Source organism: Amia ocellicauda, chromosome 4 (assembly GCF_036373705.1).
Source record: "Amia ocellicauda isolate fAmiCal2 chromosome 4, fAmiCal2.hap1, whole genome shotgun sequence".
NCBI lineage: Eukaryota > Metazoa > Chordata > Actinopteri > Amiiformes > Amiidae > Amia > Amia ocellicauda.
In genome coordinates this window covers 39,081,234-39,099,295 of record NC_089853.1, presented here as the reverse complement: position 1 = coordinate 39,099,295, position 18,062 = coordinate 39,081,234, and the positions used below count along the sequence as shown (strand labels likewise).

The window sequence follows — 18,062 nt, the reverse complement described above, 5'->3', positions numbered from 1 at the left end:
AGCACTTTCCACTTTCTGTGTGAGACCACATGCGTAACTTGATTTTTGCACTGTAAAACAGCATTACGGGATAATGCATTCTTTTAAGTTTATCCCTTATACTTTAAAAGCTATAACATTTGCCATTTTTTCCTACCCAAGTTACTATTATCCATTAGTACCTTTGTAATGGTTGCTGTGTTTCTTGTTCCAGTGGAGCAGATAAATGGCCTAGTAGTCTACTCTGAAAACACGCTTGAAAAAAATAAAAATAATGACACCCAGAACAAATGAGAACGTCCATCCACCCACCAATTTCCAATCACAAGTCACTGACTTAGTTCTTGATGGCAGGAGTGTATTAGGCAGCAGAAGGAGTCCTCTGTCAAAATAAAATAAAGAAAATCCTCATTGGAAGTAGTTTCCAGAGATAGGTGGTTGGGTCTCTCAGCTCAGGGCAGGCCAACTTGGGTCAAAGAGGAAGACCCAGTGCGACCACAGGGGCTGAATCCGTGCCCATCTCCGTAGACGGTGCCGAGGAGAGGACAGGGTTCCAGACCAGGCTGGGCAATTGTCTCCAGGTGTGAACCAACTCGCAGATCGGACTTGTGCCAGGGCTCCCCAGCAGCCCGTTACTGTCACGGGCGACACTTCCTGCCCCGAGCAGAACAGGCGGCAAGAAAAAAAAAGTTTTTCAAGTTATAAATAAACAACTACAGAAAATCTTTAATAACAGGGCTCTTAGGTATAATTCAATTGCACATATCTGGTTTTGTACCGTAAAGCCCATATTTCACTGTTCAGGGAAATAATTGCTTTAAAAAGTGTTTAGAGTAAATAGGCTTCTTCCCCTTAAGACCCTGAGAATAAGAAGCATTTTATTACAAACGAGAGGCCTGGAGACACCAGAGAAAAAAAACAATAAACTGCCAATGCAGACAGGGAACGCAGCCGCCAACTGGTGGGCAGTAAGGGGGCTGGGGGCTGCAGATGCATATCTATCTGGTGTAGATAACTGGGCCTTTCAAACAATGACTGTAAATACCGTGTTTGAGGAGGAATTCATACGAACTTCATACCTTCCAGACAGCGCCTGAATGTCTCCTATACTCGATTACTAAGCTGGATACGTGTCTAGTGGAAGGGGTCTAAAGCTCTGTGGTCCACATCAATTTGATATTACACATATCAAATAAAAGTTTATTACGGCCCCATCAACACATATACACTCGCACACATATACAACCCGGCTTCAAGAGCCTCTTATTATGGATTTAAAACTCCATGCCAACCACACATGACAGACCACACGTTAACCCTGCTGCGCTATTCCCTCTGTTCAGCTCTCCAAGAGTTACCGCCTGGACAGACAGAAGTAGCTGAAGACTTGACTGATAGACCAAGTGTCACTTCTCCTCTCACATCCACTCTCACGTCTCTTCCCTCCTATTCCCCAGCCCCACACCGTAGGTCATCATCCCCAGAATACTGGTCTCAGCTTCTGACATTCCTCAATCACCCAATTAACATTCCCAGTCACATGTGCACTTCCTCCATCACTCTCTTCTCCCATTGGTTCCCACTCCCTACCTCTGTTACCTGCTTCCCTCTGCCCCTGTATATATGTCCCTCAGTTTCCTTAATTTATTGTGAAGTTTTTTCTTATCTTCGAGCCTTATCATCATCATCTTCTATGTCCTTCGGTACCTTGACTCTTGTATTCCATTTCTGTGACTACTCTTCTGGATGTCCTGGTTTTGTCTGTTTGCTCCCTCGTTTGACCACTGGACTGTTTACTAACTCTACCTTCTGGATTTGCCCCTTTGGACTGTTTGCCTGGTTTCGCTTCCGTGATCGAGTCTGCGCTTGGGTTCTCCTTGCCCTGTCCGGGTAACCGTGACACCGAGGAGCAGGAAGGCAATTACGTATTTAGCCGCTATAAAATCATACAGCGTCCCTGAAGCTCTACCTTTACAAACACACCCCACCCCACCACCACGATGCAAAAATGATGACACCATTATAAGAGGTCAGATATTTGTGTTCTTCCCCAGCTGCTTATTTATCAGGTCCATCTCTCGGCCGCCTGAATCCACTATCATTTGCTCTGATCTCATTCTTCCGTCTTTTCAAAACCACAAACAAACCCCCCCAACCAAAAAAAAAGAGTGGAAACAAGCGAATTGAAGTATCACAAATAAATCAATTGGAAATCAAAGCTCAGTTAAATTATAATTGCTTGGCTGATCCGCAAGCTCCGGGAAGCAATTATTCAGCCGCGGCACATGAGAGACAGTCTGCGCGGGAGGGGAGAGGGCCTGGGGGGGACAGACGCCATCGCAGGGCCGTCCGATCCTCTCTTCAAGGTGCTCTGTCACAATTGGGACAAATTCGGCAAATTATTTTTTCAAACGACAGGCCGCCAGCAGGACAGCATCGCCCCACGACATGGACAAAATCGCTGAAGAAACTTCAACATGCAAAACTAAAACTCCTCCCAGACAGCAGCACAAAGGAGGAGGCGATCCAGAGAATATTCTCTCACCCTAATCCTAACCGTCATCAAGCCAGAAAGCAAACATGAAGTTCAGGGGTCTCATCCACACACAGACACGGCTTTCAAGGTGCTTAATCTTTTTCTACATGATTAACAGCACTTGAAAATATTAATAATAATTATGAGCACCTTTCCTAAGTTTATCCCATTCAAACAAAATACAAAACCAGAAGAGAAGAAATCCAAAGACACACAAATTCAATTACACATGTGAAAACGGAAAACAGTGTTGATATTTCTGAAGAGAAATGATTTAAGATTAACTATTTTAAGCCAAAATAAAATATACACTTGGGCTTAAACAAGGATTTGCTTTGCAGAATATGTTTTAGAAATGAGAATATAAACTGATAAATTAAAATAATATTAATCATGGAAAAATGACAAATTAAAAAAAAAAAAAAATTAAAGACATAATTAGAATTTCTTCCCCCACCAAGCAATTATTTCTCTCACACATGATATATCTGCATTCTTATATCAAATTAGACTGCTAATTGACTCAACAAGCACATAACTCCTCCAGCCCCCTTTCCCTGTGCAAACCAAGACCCATGAGAGCTGCGCACTGATGTAGCGAAGATGTTTGACAAATTTTAATGCATGACTAACACTTTCATTAAAAAAAAAATCTAGATGCATTTATTAGTTACTGCCCCCTCTTTCAATGTGATAATTACAATGAAATAAAATAATAACAAAACACAGATCAAACATAAAATAATACGACAAATAATATTCATTTTAACATAAAAATATATCAAATCCACAAATCCCACAATGCCACCCAATGGCAGTAGGTCCTCTGGCTGTCAGATGCGACACTTTGCACTGCGTCCCTGATTCCCATCATTGCCAACGCAGGCTGGCAGGGGTGGCGCAGGCTGGAAATGCCGGGGAGAACCGAAGGGCAGGCGCGGAGACTATCTGGATATCAGACAATCAATACAGGAGAATATCACTGTGTGGTTTATCTCTCTCGACTTCAAAAATTAAAGACTTCTAAAGCGCTAAAAAACAAAATGAATAGGAACTTATCATCTGTTGCACTTCTTTGTTGTTGTGGTTTGTTTGAACCCATATGGAACCATTTTAATTTTAACCCAAGTGGTTCCCTCGTAAGAATAATTGACAGGATTATGGATATCTGCCCACAATTATTATTAATATTACACATTTTTCTCTTAAGATAATGAAATACTTGGAGAAAATTAAGATGGGCAGCTTTCCCAGTCTCGTTTTGAAGTTTCCAGGATGTTCGGGATTTTCCTCTTTGATGTGGTCTGTATGTTTGTGGTCTGCGTGTGGATGGGGGGAGACCGACGGACGGGGGGGCTCGTGGTATTCACTCCCAGCTTCCTCAGCTTAAAACCTGATGAAACGCGCATCTCCGTTAAGACTTTGTGCGGAGGGTGTGCTGCTAGAAAAACATAGATTCTCCAAAGCTCCACAGCAGATGGAGGGGATAAATGAAGGATGATTTAATTTCATTCAGGCTGCTCGGTGCTATATTCGAAAAAAGGTTATCCATTTAAGATGCGCATTATGAGCCTCTGATTATTGCTGTTATTTTTTTTGTATTATTCCTCCCCCTCTCCCCACCATATAAAGGCTTTCTAGAATAAAAAAAACTGCTAAATAACCCAGGGTACCTTTGCTGGTCTCATAACAATAAAACCTCAGACGATGAACAGCGGAAATCTCTCGTTTGACCTGTTAAATAACTGAAGTAAAAAACGCAATAGAGCTACAAGCGGCAATCACACCTGGAGGGCGTTTAGCTCTACTTTTTTTTACATCTCAAAATGTACAGCACATATCTTAAAATACCCCCTCTGAGGTCATAACCGCAGGAGCAAAGTGTATACACAACCCCCGAATTTTAATGCAGCTTCCCCCTCCCCTCTTAAAACAGAAGAGGAAGGTTTTGCTGTTAGAGATTCTCATTTGTGAGCATCTGCATTCACATCACTGACCTACAGTGCACAAAAATATAAAAAACTAACAACAACAACAATAATAACAATCTTATACACGATTTGCACCCACATGCCCCCAAATAGGAGAAGTTAAGTTAGATATAGAATGCTGCTGTTTACTGCCAGTACTTTTAGCAGAATGCAAAATCAGATTGCATTAGAGCTGAACTGTATGGAAGACTGTAAATTCAGTGCACTTGTCATTAAAACGAGGACGGAGTCGGAGAGCTGCCTTTGAAAAGACTGTCACAGCTTTGCTCTCCTGAGAGTTTTAATAGAAGCAAGAAATCAATCATGCTTAAGAGCTGAACTGTGTACCAACACAGCGCAGAGGGAGAGGGGGCAGACGAGGAGTGGGTGCATGGCGCTATATAGAGGAAAAATGTAGCTTTCTCTCATCCTATCACGGTGCTCCGTAGGTTTGCATCCTATTCTTAATGCCACTCAATCACTGTATTTTTCCACCATTTATTTATTTCATTCTCTCTCTATATAGACTGATTATATTGTTTTCTTGACATTTCCCTTTACAACCGCCCCCTCCCTGCCCTCCACACACACTGGAACAGCCACTCGGGGTTCCAGTTCACACACCAACCTCTCAGGCTCAACAGAATAAAACAATAAAGCGAGATTCACACCTTAGTAGTAGATCGGTATGAATCTCTCTATGGCTCAGAGTCAGTCAGACAAACTCAATGTCACACACCCCTCGTAGTGCCTGAAGAGAGACAGTGCTGGTAAGAGAGAACAGAGGACGACCCCACACTTTCCAGGATAGACTGTCATTCGCAATCACGAAAAAATACCCCACCCAAAACCCAAAACAAAACACCCTCAATAAAACAGCCTGGCAACGCCTGTCCCACAATCCTACAGTGCGAATGACAAATGTTTGGGTGAATCTATACAACAATGTGTAGCAGATCTTGTATTCCCCATCCTCTCCTCTTATACTCCTTTCTCAGACAAATTGTTCGATGCACAGCCGTGTTCGCCAGTGGAAAGCAATAAATCTACATCAGGTGAGCACAGGGTCAATACAGATAACCCATTAACTGGCAACAGCGATAATCAATCTGTCAATGCCTACCTCAAAAACAGCAACACATCCCCTGCCACAAATCCCAGCATCAGATTTTTTTTAAAGTGTTTCAGCGATAAGCTCACCACACTAGACACACCGCTCAGATAAATGTATTGATTGAGAGGAACTGGGCATGGTTTCCCCGTGGAAAGGCTGGCAGTCCTGAACAAGATAACCCTCAAAGTCAATCTCGCCGAGAGTCTTGTTAGGATGAAAGGAGAGAGGAAGCTAAATGATGTTTTCATAGCATGACTGACAGGCTGCGTTTGCTAAAGGGTAGCACACCACTCCACGCCCCCAGTTCAGATGTGTGATGGATTTAAATCTATACATCCCAAGACTATGTGCTATAATGGAGCATTTTTTTCCAGTTTGGACACAACAAAAAGTACTTATTCTTCCCTGAGCCTTCCCTCGCCCCTCGTGGTGTGCCGCCCTCCTGCAGACCGAGTGAGACGGGCGCTGTGTTCACGCACACACACACACACACACACACATCAAATCACTTTGGATTACTGTTACACTCTGAACAGGAACACGACCCACAACAGCGTCATTTCTGCTGGGGACATCTCGGGCCGAGGCGTTTCGGAGCTTGTCTGAACGTGATCGTGCCGCAGAAGTCAAGCGCGCTTCCCCCATTAGCTAAGCAGTTGCTAATTAGCCTGGTGAACATTTCTGAGTCAAAGCACAGGCCGCTGTACACAGTCCTATTTTTATTATTAGACCTCGAATCTGAGCAGTGGATCAAGCTTCCTCATTATGCAAAAATCAGGCTGTCATGCCGGCAACACGAGAAGAAATCGTAATGACTAAGAATGAAAGACAACAACAACAACCACCACCAAAAAACTGTTACAATAATTAAGGTTAACAAAGAACGCAGAACCCAATTAAATAGTCTAATTGAGAAATTAAGGAACAATATAGCCTGATTAGTTCCTCCTTTTAACTGCTATTAAACCCTCGAAAGGCTGCCGGAGTGAAAAGCACCTCATCCCCCAGCTCTGAGATCAGTCTTTCATGTATGATCTGACACAAATAGAGCAACGCAAAAGGAAAGAGCATGAGACACGATAACACACCAGCACCGCCTCATCTCTGGGTTCTAGGGGATGCCGGGCAAGAGCCACATGGTCCGAGGCAGGGGCTTGTGCTTCCTGCAGGGCATGGAAATGCAGCACGGAGAGCCATTTGTCTCTTGGAACAGCACTTTGTCGGTTAATAAATCATATTTAGGGTTTGAGCAACAGGAAACAACCATACCTGTGTAACAGAAACAAGGGGAATGAATCTTTCAGTTCTGTCCTGAAAGAATAATACCTTTCAGCCATTTTGCTTCCCAAATACTACTTTCCCTTGTAAGCCTGAACTCTCCTTCTTTGAAAAGGGAGAAACAAGGTAGCTGACAGGAGCCCAGCCACAGGCGCTCACCTCTGCTGAGGATAATGGATTTCACAAACTGAATAGTACTCCTATTACTCAGACTCGGCTCTCGACAGTCATATGAACTGTGGAGTAAATTCGCATTGAACCAACAGGCGAGGCACGGAATCTTGGCATCCACTCCAGAACCTTCGATCCACTATCTGCAGACTGTCCTGCTGACAGATCATCACGCTGCCGTCTACGGTGTACAGTGATACCGTGTCTAAAAGCTGGCCAGCGACTGCAGGATTCATTACAGGATGCTGACCACAGCTGCGGTCAGGTACGCGCTCTGATTCGACCTTCAAAGCTCCCCTGTGATCCATTATCAATGGCTGTGGTTCTGTCCTGCGAGGAGGGGGAACTGGGGTCAAAAACCGCCTCCCCAGGAAGGCCCTGTGCAAGCCGTACTTTTTAATGTGGCGTGAAACCCAATTCCTAGGCCTTAAAAAGTTTTAATTTAGCCCCGTTATTTAAAAGCAGACGTGCATTATAGATCTGGAGTCTGCATTACAGACTCTCGGGCTGCAGATTAAAGGCATTGGAGCTGCGACAATAATAGCAGTATTATTACTGCCAGGCTGCGGTTGCATTATATTTTATAAATGGTTATTTTTATTGTGCAGCATTCACAATGGGAGCTTTTTAAGGCAACATATAAGCATGGCGCTTCCCTCTCGCCTATTCATTATCCTTAAAGCTCACATTGTGAGGACTGAGAAAATACATTTAAAATAATGCCACTGTACTTTCGCTCTGCGAGGAACTGACAGGTAGGAAGGGAGAAAGGCAGAAAAACAAAGACAAGGAAAAAAGAAAGAGAAATCAAGGCAGAAAGGGAAAAGAAAACAGACAGATGGAAAGAAAGGAGGAAAGAGAGAGAGAGAGAGAGAGAGAGAGAGAGAGAGAAGGACAAGAATAAATGCTTAGTATGCTTTTCCTTCCTAGGCTTGGAAGAGATTTTCAGGGGAAAGAACACATTCACCTCCCAGCCTCATTTTTTTTTTCTTCTTTTAACTTTCCATCTAATGACAATGCAGAATGCTGGCCTCTCCCACTTCGTCTGACTGAAGCAGTGCTTCTAAATCCAATTACAGCCCCGGCGGTGTGGAGACGGTGGCGATCGCAGCCGCCAAAGCCCTGTTCTAACAGGCTGCAGCCTCTGATCAAAGGCAAAGGACAGGGATGCTAGGAGCTGGGCTTAGTGTTTACGAAATCACGCTGCTAAGGACGCACAACTGCACACACGCCTCACGACTCTGCACTCGCACTGTGGTTCCCAAAAAAGAGTCCGTTTTTCTTTTTTTGTTTAGAAACAGCCCTAGCTATATCACTAACCTCTTTCAGACAGGCAGTCAATCTCCTACTTAATTTGATAATTACTCATTACAAATATGTAGATACATTTATACCAATGCATTTAGTTTTAAGAGCAAGCTACAGATCTCACACTGAGTTTACAGATACATTTCACTTTTCCCATCTCAGATCAGACTCACACCGCCACTTTCTGCTAAAACAATCTAGATTTGCCAGAGGGAAAGGGTTCACAACCTTGGAGACACTGGGGACAGTGGTCTGGCTTCAGCCCCTCACCGCTTCAGGTAGCTCAAGTTACAGCACACTGAAGAGGCTGCAAACACGGCCCATGCTGCTCTTTGGGCTTCTAGTAGCTTCTTCACTGAGCCTCACGTTTCCTCCAGATGATTCTCCAAAGATCCCAGAGATCCCAGCTAGAGCTAGAGCAGATCCCTGACCCTCACAGCTCCTTGTGCCAAAGAAGAACCATTGATCCTCAGTCCCCAAAAACACTCCTTCTTGTCACTTCCCCTGGATTAGCAGTTGACCTTGAAGTAGTTGCTGGGTTTGACTTTGTCTGAAGCTCATCCCTCACTGGGCATATTCCCACCACCGCAGCATGCCACAAAGCTCAGTGGCTCCTCTGCAGAAAATCCCTGGACTGCTTCATGGGGCTAAAGGGGTTTCAATCTAAAAAAAATGCCAAAAACTTCACACTGTCTTCCAATGGATCAAGTACCTTGTTCTTTTTAGTCACACACTCACACGTGAAACAATGCACAGATGTGTTTGTATATATATTACAAACACATAGAGAAATAAAAGAATCTGTGCTCATCAGCTGCTGTTCAATGAGCATCGCTTAAGTCAACATAAAAAACATCAGTTCTGTACTGTCCAACTGGCCATCAGGATTTTTAATGGAATCTATTTAGAGTCCTGTCACACCTGTTTCCTAAGTAACGCAGATTCCAAAGACTCTGTGACGTATTTCCTGTGCTTCTCTTATCTGCTTCCCCTTTGTTAGTCCTGAAGGTTCGGAACACATCACCGTGAGAAGGTTCGAAACTTCAAAGCTTCGTTTGGTGCTAATTTGCATACTTTACAGATGACGTCACATTAGCTAGTATATAGATTTTATTGACACCCCTCCCCCCCTTTTTTTACAGGTAATCCATATAAACAAATCATCCTTGTAGTTTAAAATAAATTATCGAATAGTAATCATGTTTTATTTATTTGTACATGCACACAGTGACCTTACTGAATAACGAGCACCTTAGTCTTACGTCCAACTAGGCTGTTTTACTACTACTACTACTACTACTACTACTAATAATAATAATAATAATAATAATAATAATAATAATAATAATAATGCATGATAATTTAAACTTACTGGTCACATGATCCCGCAGATTGGTTGTTCCTCTGTGATATAACAATTGTCTCTTGCACAGCATACATTCCGTTTTTTGGGGATATTATTTCCATTTATTTAAAAATCGCACATGGTGTGAGACATTTGTTTTAAGTTCCCGTTTATATTACACAACGCTCTGCTGTAAAGATGGCGGATAACAAAATAACACGGAGTGTCGCACATGCATGCTGGCAGGTGCATGCAGAGGGTAGAGCTCGTTTTCAGAAGAAATTTCAAATTAATACATTAAACAGTGTAAGCGTATATTTCTGTTTTTTACTTATCATTTCATATCATGATAATATATTTTACAACATTCATAGTTTAAAGTTACCCCTATGGTGTAACATAATGGTGTGGTCCACTGTTGCCAGATTGGGGGATTAAGTACCCACAGGGAAATTGTCTACTCTTCCACTGCTGAGATAAGATACAATGCTGTAGGAAGCCGAAAATACTTCACCAGCACCTTCTGTTAACAAGAGAAAAACAAATCGATGTGATTGTCACCTGACGAGCCGTTTGGGAAAAAACAACTCAGAAGTTCTGGTTACTGAAGGAGCCTTCGAACCTTCTAAAACAGCCCTAATTATTATCATTATTATGATTACCATTATTATGATTAAGCATCTGTATTATGATTATCATCATTATATTGCTAATCTGCGCTGAACTAATAGCAGTGGCCAGGCCCCTGGCTCTGTTCATGGTTGTTAATATTATCTCAGTGGATTCCTGACTCCGGTTGGATTTATGATTTTTCTTTCCCACTATATATCAACTGCATTTCTCTATTTATTTTTCAATAATAAATAAAAGCCAGATTACGTGTCCCTGTTGAATTTCCACACCATGCCTGTTTGATGCATCACCTTCAGGGGAGAAGGACAAACAGTTCTGTCACAACTGCAGCAGAGCGAAAACAAATGCACGCACAAAAGACGACAAAAGATTAATTAATCAATTAATTAATTACTGTGTTGTGAATAACCAAGATGGACAGAAAAGAATGTGAAGAGGTAGATCTAGGATATCCCATCCAACACAACACAACACAGCATTATGAGGTTCAATTGGTGCGCCCAACAGGACTGCAAATGCAAAGCATTTGTTTCTGGGATCTGAGGGCCTGGCCGTGTAGCTGCTGCCCACTCCCTGGAGCCCTGCAGGTTATGTGCTGGATGAGCTCTCAGGATACCCCAGTGACGCAGGTGAAATGGGAGGAATGTAGAAACTCCTCTGGTTCATTCATGCCCTCTCTGATGGTCTTCTGCTCAGTGAGATCAGTGTTCACACAGCAGAACAAGCTCTACCCGTCCTTCACTGGCCCGGTTTCCACCACAGATACCTGCCTCACACATAAGCACAGGATGCGCCCCCCCCCCCAATGTTGAGAGAATGTTAAATTGTCCCCCCCAATAATGTATGCCCGGCTCCATAGGCATAGGGGATGTATCCCCCCCCAATATTGACAGCATCCTCACCAATTCAGAAACGAAACCTAAGCCCCTGCTCACATGCCTATTCAGGTACACCCTGGAAACACAAGCCTGTAGATTGTCTAAGAGAACAGGTGAAGGTCTGGACAACCCCCCCATTTTACTTGTATACCCCCCCCCACCCACTGCCTGACTCAAAACTGACAGCTTTACAAGTTTTCGTTTTTTTTTTTTTTTTTTTTAATTTTACTTTTGGAATAGCAAATAATCTACTAATGCAAAACAAAACACAACACAAATAGCTAAAAGAGGGAAGAAAACTGGGCTTCTCCCGAATCAACAAGACGCAAGACAGATCTCCTATTCACTGAAAGGATACAAATTATACTTCAGGTGCCAAGCCCTGGATGAACGCGGCTTCTGAGACCCGTTCATCACAAGCCTGTCAACGTTGCAGAGGCGTAGCCCTGATGCTGATTCATTGGAAACCTTCAGAAAATGCTCAGATGCTATTTCTGGAAACAATTATGTCTTAAAGAATGTTATACCTAGATGGACTGCGCGGCCTTTTCTTCCCCTTGTGCACTGACGTATAAAACCATAGACCAGAAGCCTGCATTGCTGCTCCCCTCCTGGCACGCCACTTATACTAAATGACTGTTCAAATGGTTTACACTCTTGTTCAAATGTATATATACAAAAAATAGTTTAATATTGCGTGATAACAGAAAAAGCACAAACACTTGCCAGAGAGGGAGGGAGGGAGGGAGAGCGTGACTGAGCTCAGTCTTTCACAACGTATGGATTCTATGTTATTAACTGGATACAATATGCATGCGTTCCTGCAGAACACAAACACACATACAAACAGGAGGAGCAGCTCTGGCATGTGGCTGCATTTGCACTGAGATGCTTTCAGGGTTTCCAGCCTCGGAGGCCAGAGCAGGGAGGCGGGGAATGGCCAAGAGCGGCAGTGTGATCGGGTTGCCTGGCACAGGGCTGGCCAGGGATGCAGCATGCCAGCACTTGCAGACCCCGGCCTCTACAGCTCCTCCTCCCACCTGAGCTCTCGGTTACATAACCAGTCTCCTCTCTCAGTCAGCTGGACGACGCTGTACATTAATTTGCAGACACATTTAATTAGGGTCCACTGGAGCCAATAATCACGGTGGCCCAATTAGCCCACACAGAGTGGAGGGGGAGACCTCACGGGCGCTAAAGATGGACCACTGCCTACGCCCTGGCAGTGGAGAAAATACTGTGCACAGGGCTGCGTGGGTTTAGGAAAAGCAACTGCCTGCTTTGCTGTGCCCTTGGTTTTGTGTTACTGAGTTTATGCAGCTGGACCTCAGAGTTGAACCACTGTCTCTGACTTGCACACCTCTGAGTGCCTGAGCAGCACAGAGCCAGACCAATCCTGCTACATCTGTAGACACCTCCACCATGCAGCCCCCACCACCCCCAACTCTACACTTTCTGTCTGCTAAGAAGTAAAAAATAACAATACAGCCCTGTTTCACTGTGATTGTCAATCACTGTACTAGGGATGGCCGGTGCAATATTGTGGGTCTCCATCTCACCCATCACCCCCTCTGAAGGATCAGCCAAAAGGTCATCAACGATGAATAAGACCATAATGAGCACACTTTCTAAAGATCTGGAGAGGGGGTCGGCCCGCTGTGCTTCAGAAACCAATTCACTTGTATTTGTATCCAGATTGTTCGTCACAGACTGGTAGTAAAAAAAAAACACAGAAGGAGTCCAGGGCTGGGCAAAGCAAATAACAATTCATTGATCTTCTCATCATATCATTCTAATAACTAGATTTGGTCATTCACTCAAAATAAGAAAAACAGGAGGGAACTTGAAATTGCTAGTTGAAATGTGTGGCTGCTAATAATAGTTATATACATACACACACACCGACATGTATGAAGACCATAACTGCAAAACAATGTGCATTTAAATACATTAAGAAGCAACACTGAATAGGACTCAATCTTAAAGCAACATTAATACAGGAAGAAATACAAATAAACACATGCATATATACAACCCTGTTTGTCCATCACGCCATGGGTACAGTATCTAAATCACAGCAGCTCACTGGCCCACACTAAACACCATCACACACCAGTATATCCCAGCACAGGACAGCGGGCCACAACCCGAAAGTGGCCACAAACAGCAGCATGGACACGCCGTGCGCACCGGGGCTCACTGAACGCGTATCCATCCATGCGCTTTTCTCCTGCACACCCGCCCGGCAGCTCGACCATTTCCACACAAAACCAGAAGCACACGACTGCCATCCCTCCCCACCCCCTTCCCCCCAAAATGACTGTTAGCAGTCCCTGAGCCGCTAGTTATCCACTTGTTCAATATTTATCCTAAGCGAGCGCCCCGCACATCGCACCGGTCCTGGGAGACGAGCGCAATTACGCAGCTGTAATTAAAAACGAGAGAGCAAATGGGAATGGAAATGGAAAGCGAGTTTATTTCCTCAGGGGTGCAGGACAGTGCTACTGATTCAGGACAAATACAGTCAGGTCCCGTTCAAACCAGAGCCCAAGAGCCGCTTCATTGGGTTCCTCTAGTACAAAATGCAGAAGCAGTGCAGAAAATAACAATCAAATATATATGAACACTATAGATATATGTGCCCATAGTTATGAATGATACAGGACATACTGTAAGACTCCAGGACCGCTGGGATGCACGGTATAAGGGGAGGATGCGTTTACAAACTTACAAATAATAATAATAATAATAATAATAATAATAATACACAATTAAATACTAATTACCATATCGCCCAGTGCTGAATCTCGGAACACGCAGGTCTGAACTGGTACCTGGCAGGAAGACGAGTCAAGTAGCCTATACATCGTCCAGCCCACCTGTCTTGGGTACAGGTTTTATTTTATTTTAGTTCGGTTTTGTTAGTTTGTTTTCCGACGTGCAATTGTCCTTGTTTTCAACATCTGTTTAAGGTATGTTGAATTGTGCGCCCCTGTGCACAGTGCACATCAGGGGGTAAAAAAAGAAGCGCACAGTGACTCCAAAACGCGCTTTGCTTTCATGCCACAAAAGTCTTCCTGTTCTCGGCACATCTGTAGCACACCTCTTAGAATAAAGACAAAAAGAAGGACAAAAAGAAAAGCAAAATGAAAGAAAAGGACAGGTAAGTTTTATTCGAGTGCAGGTCTTAATGCGCGGCACTTTTTGAGTGGAAGCAAATAAATCAAAAGAGAAGGAAAAACAAAAACCAAAAGACGAGATTATAGCGAGAAACAAAAGTATAGCATCGGCACGGTTACTTTAAAGAAAAAAATAATAAAGAATAACACAATTCAGTCGCAAGGAAGGCATGTTCACGTCCCCATGGTGTAACACTGTTATTAATATGAAAAATGTCACACAAAAGGAGAAGATAAAAAATGAAACAATGTAGCTGCCCCTCAAACAAGGTATTCTAGTGTCAAGTCTTTATACAAAAAGGAAAGAAAAACAAAAGAAGGCATCCTCCCGGACAGACGTGCTGGAATAACAGTAATATCAACAGCTAACCCAGAGGAGATATGGCTCTTTCATTTGGATTATTGTGTGTGTGAGTGTGTGTGGTTTGTTTAAAAATGAAAAATAAAAATCAAAGATACCGTGCAAGCAGCGAGATCTCAAAGGAAAATGCTTTAAATGCAAAAACAAATGAAAAAAAGAAGAAGAGGAAGAAGAAGAAGAAGAAGAAGAAGAAGAAGAAGAAGAAGATTAGAAGGGGGAAAAGTACTCACCAAGCAAAATTTCAGAAGCAATAAAAATGCGGAGAGCAATAAGACAGATGCAGAGGCACACAGACACAGCCGCAGCGCCGCACACACGCACTGGCAGGGCGCTCTCCGCAGAACCTCTATCAGCGTGGACTGAGCCAACGGCAGGCCGGGCAGGGGTGGCAGGGGCTCACACATTATACATTGTGTCTGTTATTTCTAACGCCCTCCCCTTTATTCATCCCTTTGGGTAGGGTACCGGGAGAAACAAAAGGATAAAAACAAACAACATGCGTGTTCAGTCAAACCGTTCACACTGCGCCTTTACAAGGTATTTTAGTGCAACCCTGTGTTGGGAATGGAAGTGAACAGTATTTAAAGAGCTAAGACTGCTTCTGGAGTTCAGTCGAGCTACCTGCGGTATACACTAGTGGTCCTCAACCCTAGTCCTGGACGACACCCTGCCCTGGTGCATCAGATTCTTTTCATCATTTAAACCGTAGGGGGTTTAAGTTAAGTGTATAAATGTATAAGGAACTTATTATCTTGTTATGGAACCAACTTTTTTTATCAGTTACACAATTTAAAAAGTGAAATGTGAGCAAAATATTACTTAAATGAAGGGTTTGATTAAGTAATTAAGATTGGAACAAACACCAGCAGGGTAGGGTGTCCTCAAGGATCACTGCACTACACTGAGTTGCTGTACTGAGTGTGCATCCTTAGACAATTCTGATACATGCACGCATTCACTTACTTATTCATGGTTACACTTATTAATTGAACAAAAATGAATGAACTACTTAACTGTTAGATTCATAGTAGCCACCCATTGGAACCAGGCAGTTTCACCTGTGGGTTTAAAGGGACAGCCCATGTGTTCAGTGCAGTGAAGAAACGCCTGAAAAAACACTAAACCTCAAATATCATGATTTTAAAGATCAGGTTTTAATCACTGGATTGGAACAACAACATCAATTAAAACAAATACAACAATAAATACCCGTTATGAGCTCCTCTACAATAATCACTTAAGTATGAATTAAATTTAAGCTCAGTCCCCTGGGCTTTATGCGAGTGTTTGCCGGGTCACGTGCTTCAGTGCTGGACAATGTGTAATTTGTTAACCTGCCACTCTCGGTATCAGATGCTTGTCCAGGGTTTTTCTTTAACACGCCGGGCCCCATTTGTCTTCCTCACACCTTAGGACTGACAATGAAGCCTGTGAAAAAAGGCTGGGCTTGGGAAGACTAATGGCCCAGATGGGCATGCATCCGGACACGCCAGACTGCCTGCAGCAACACCTGAAGTGCACAACACAACACCACCATTTCTCACTTCGCAGCTATCTTTTCAAGCCTGACCAATGCCCCCCCACCATCGTAAACACACATACAGAACCCCCCCCCCCACATGTACCATTAGCTTTTAGTTTTTAAATTCTGCACGGCTAGAAAAGAGCTTGCACACATCGAACACCTTGAAGTAAATGCAAACCATTGAGTATGTAATGTGGTGCTGCAGCAGGGGTGTACAGTACCTGACTGGGGGCTGCCAGCGTCCAGTCTCTGGACTTGTAGGGAGGTGAAGAAGGGACAGGCCTGTTTAAAATCAATCAATTTATCAATTGCATGTATATAGCGCCCTACATACAGAAAAAAGCACCTCAGGTTAAAACATGCACAGGTTGAAATAATACTAGGTTCTAATACCATAATAAATAAATAAACAGAGAGATAGATAATTCAATAAATACATAAATAAATAGAGCATGTGATTCTCTTTCAGCGGTGGAAGCTGATGTTGTTTTTTCCCCCCTTTTCAAACTCGAGTGCTTCTATCAAACGGCGCACAAGTGCTTCATATTCAGGTGAAATATGTCCAGTGCAGTATGTGCAAGTGCCCACTCCAGCCAGTAAACATTTAACTTCAATCACAACTAATTGCATTGGTAATTAGCTGTGGGGCTGCCATGCCAAAATGCGGTGAACAATGCAGAACCGGTTGGAAATAATTACAAAAGTGTTTACAGGAGTCTTTTGTCTATTCCTAGGGGCAAATTACAAACCTGATGTGCTTGAGGACATGCGTTTGTGTGCCAGCGGCTGCTCGACCTCCACTGACCATCTGCGAGTGTCAGAGGTCAGCTTCAGCCCAGGTCCATCCCCTTGCTGTAACTCCACCTCAGTAGACCCATCTTCCACCCATGAATTTATCATGATCATATTTTATAGCAGACACCCTTATCCACTGCAATATACAATTGTTACAATATATATCACATTCTTTTGACATACAATTGCGCATTTATACATGGAAATCTTCCTATTTTCACATTTATATTGCTGTTTTTTTTTTACTGGAGTAATCAAGGTACAGTGCCTTGCTCAAAAGTATGACAGCAGTGTCCCCCACCTGGGAGTGATCCCACAACCCCCCGCTCAGAAGCGCAGAGCTCTGAGTCCTGCACCGCACTGCTGCCTGCTGCGTTTACCAGTGTGTACATTTGGTACAGCTCAGAAACAATACTTGTACTCTGTCCAAAATAAGGAATTACACTGGCAGAGATTTAGCATTTCTTACTGGCTCACGCAGTGTCTTTGTGGGGAGAGTGTGAAACGGTGATGAATATGGCCTGCCTCCCAGACCCTGGGGATTAGGGGTAGAGAATGGGGTTCCAGGACCAGTGGTTCACATCCACACCCTGGGCTGTTGGCTGTCTCCCTGTCCCCCTGTTTGACCCAACGAGGAGATAGGAGCTAGAGATGTGTGTTTGTGTGTGTGGGGGTGGGGGGAGGGGGCTGTTTGCAGAATCAGAGAGCAATGTTGGGGCAGAAGAGCCATGCCAATTCACAATTTTTGACATAAACCGATAATAGTTTAACAGAATACATTTCTATGTTTGGCGATGAGCAATCAGAGCTGTCCCTTCTCCAGGACTTTTGGAGCAGTCAAAACTTGTGACGGAGCATCTGAGGGTGTGGGGGCCGAGTCCCACACTGCAGACTGGAGCCAGGCAGGAACCACTTCATCCCACATGGGCAGGACTCACGTCACTGAGCGGAAGGACATGGAGGAGACTAATCACCTCCCGAGGAGTGGTG

At 43.7% G+C, this 18,062-nt stretch overlaps 1 protein-coding gene across 3 annotated transcripts in view; it reads right to left on the bottom strand.

The window, feature by feature from the left end:
- Nucleotides 1-15,068, bottom strand: part of raly (RALY heterogeneous nuclear ribonucleoprotein) — a 68,741-nt gene extending 53,673 nt beyond the window's left edge. For 2 of the 3 annotated variants that reach the window (XM_066702105.1, XM_066702103.1), the window contains exon 1: nucleotides 14,983-15,068. The gene's annotated coding sequence lies outside the window, so the exon portion shown is untranslated. Of the gene's footprint in view, nucleotides 1-13,998; nucleotides 14,926-14,982 lie in introns of those variants that run through there. The other variant, XM_066702104.1, reaches the window with a different exon arrangement.
- Nucleotides 15,069-18,062: the final 2,994 nt, after the last annotated feature.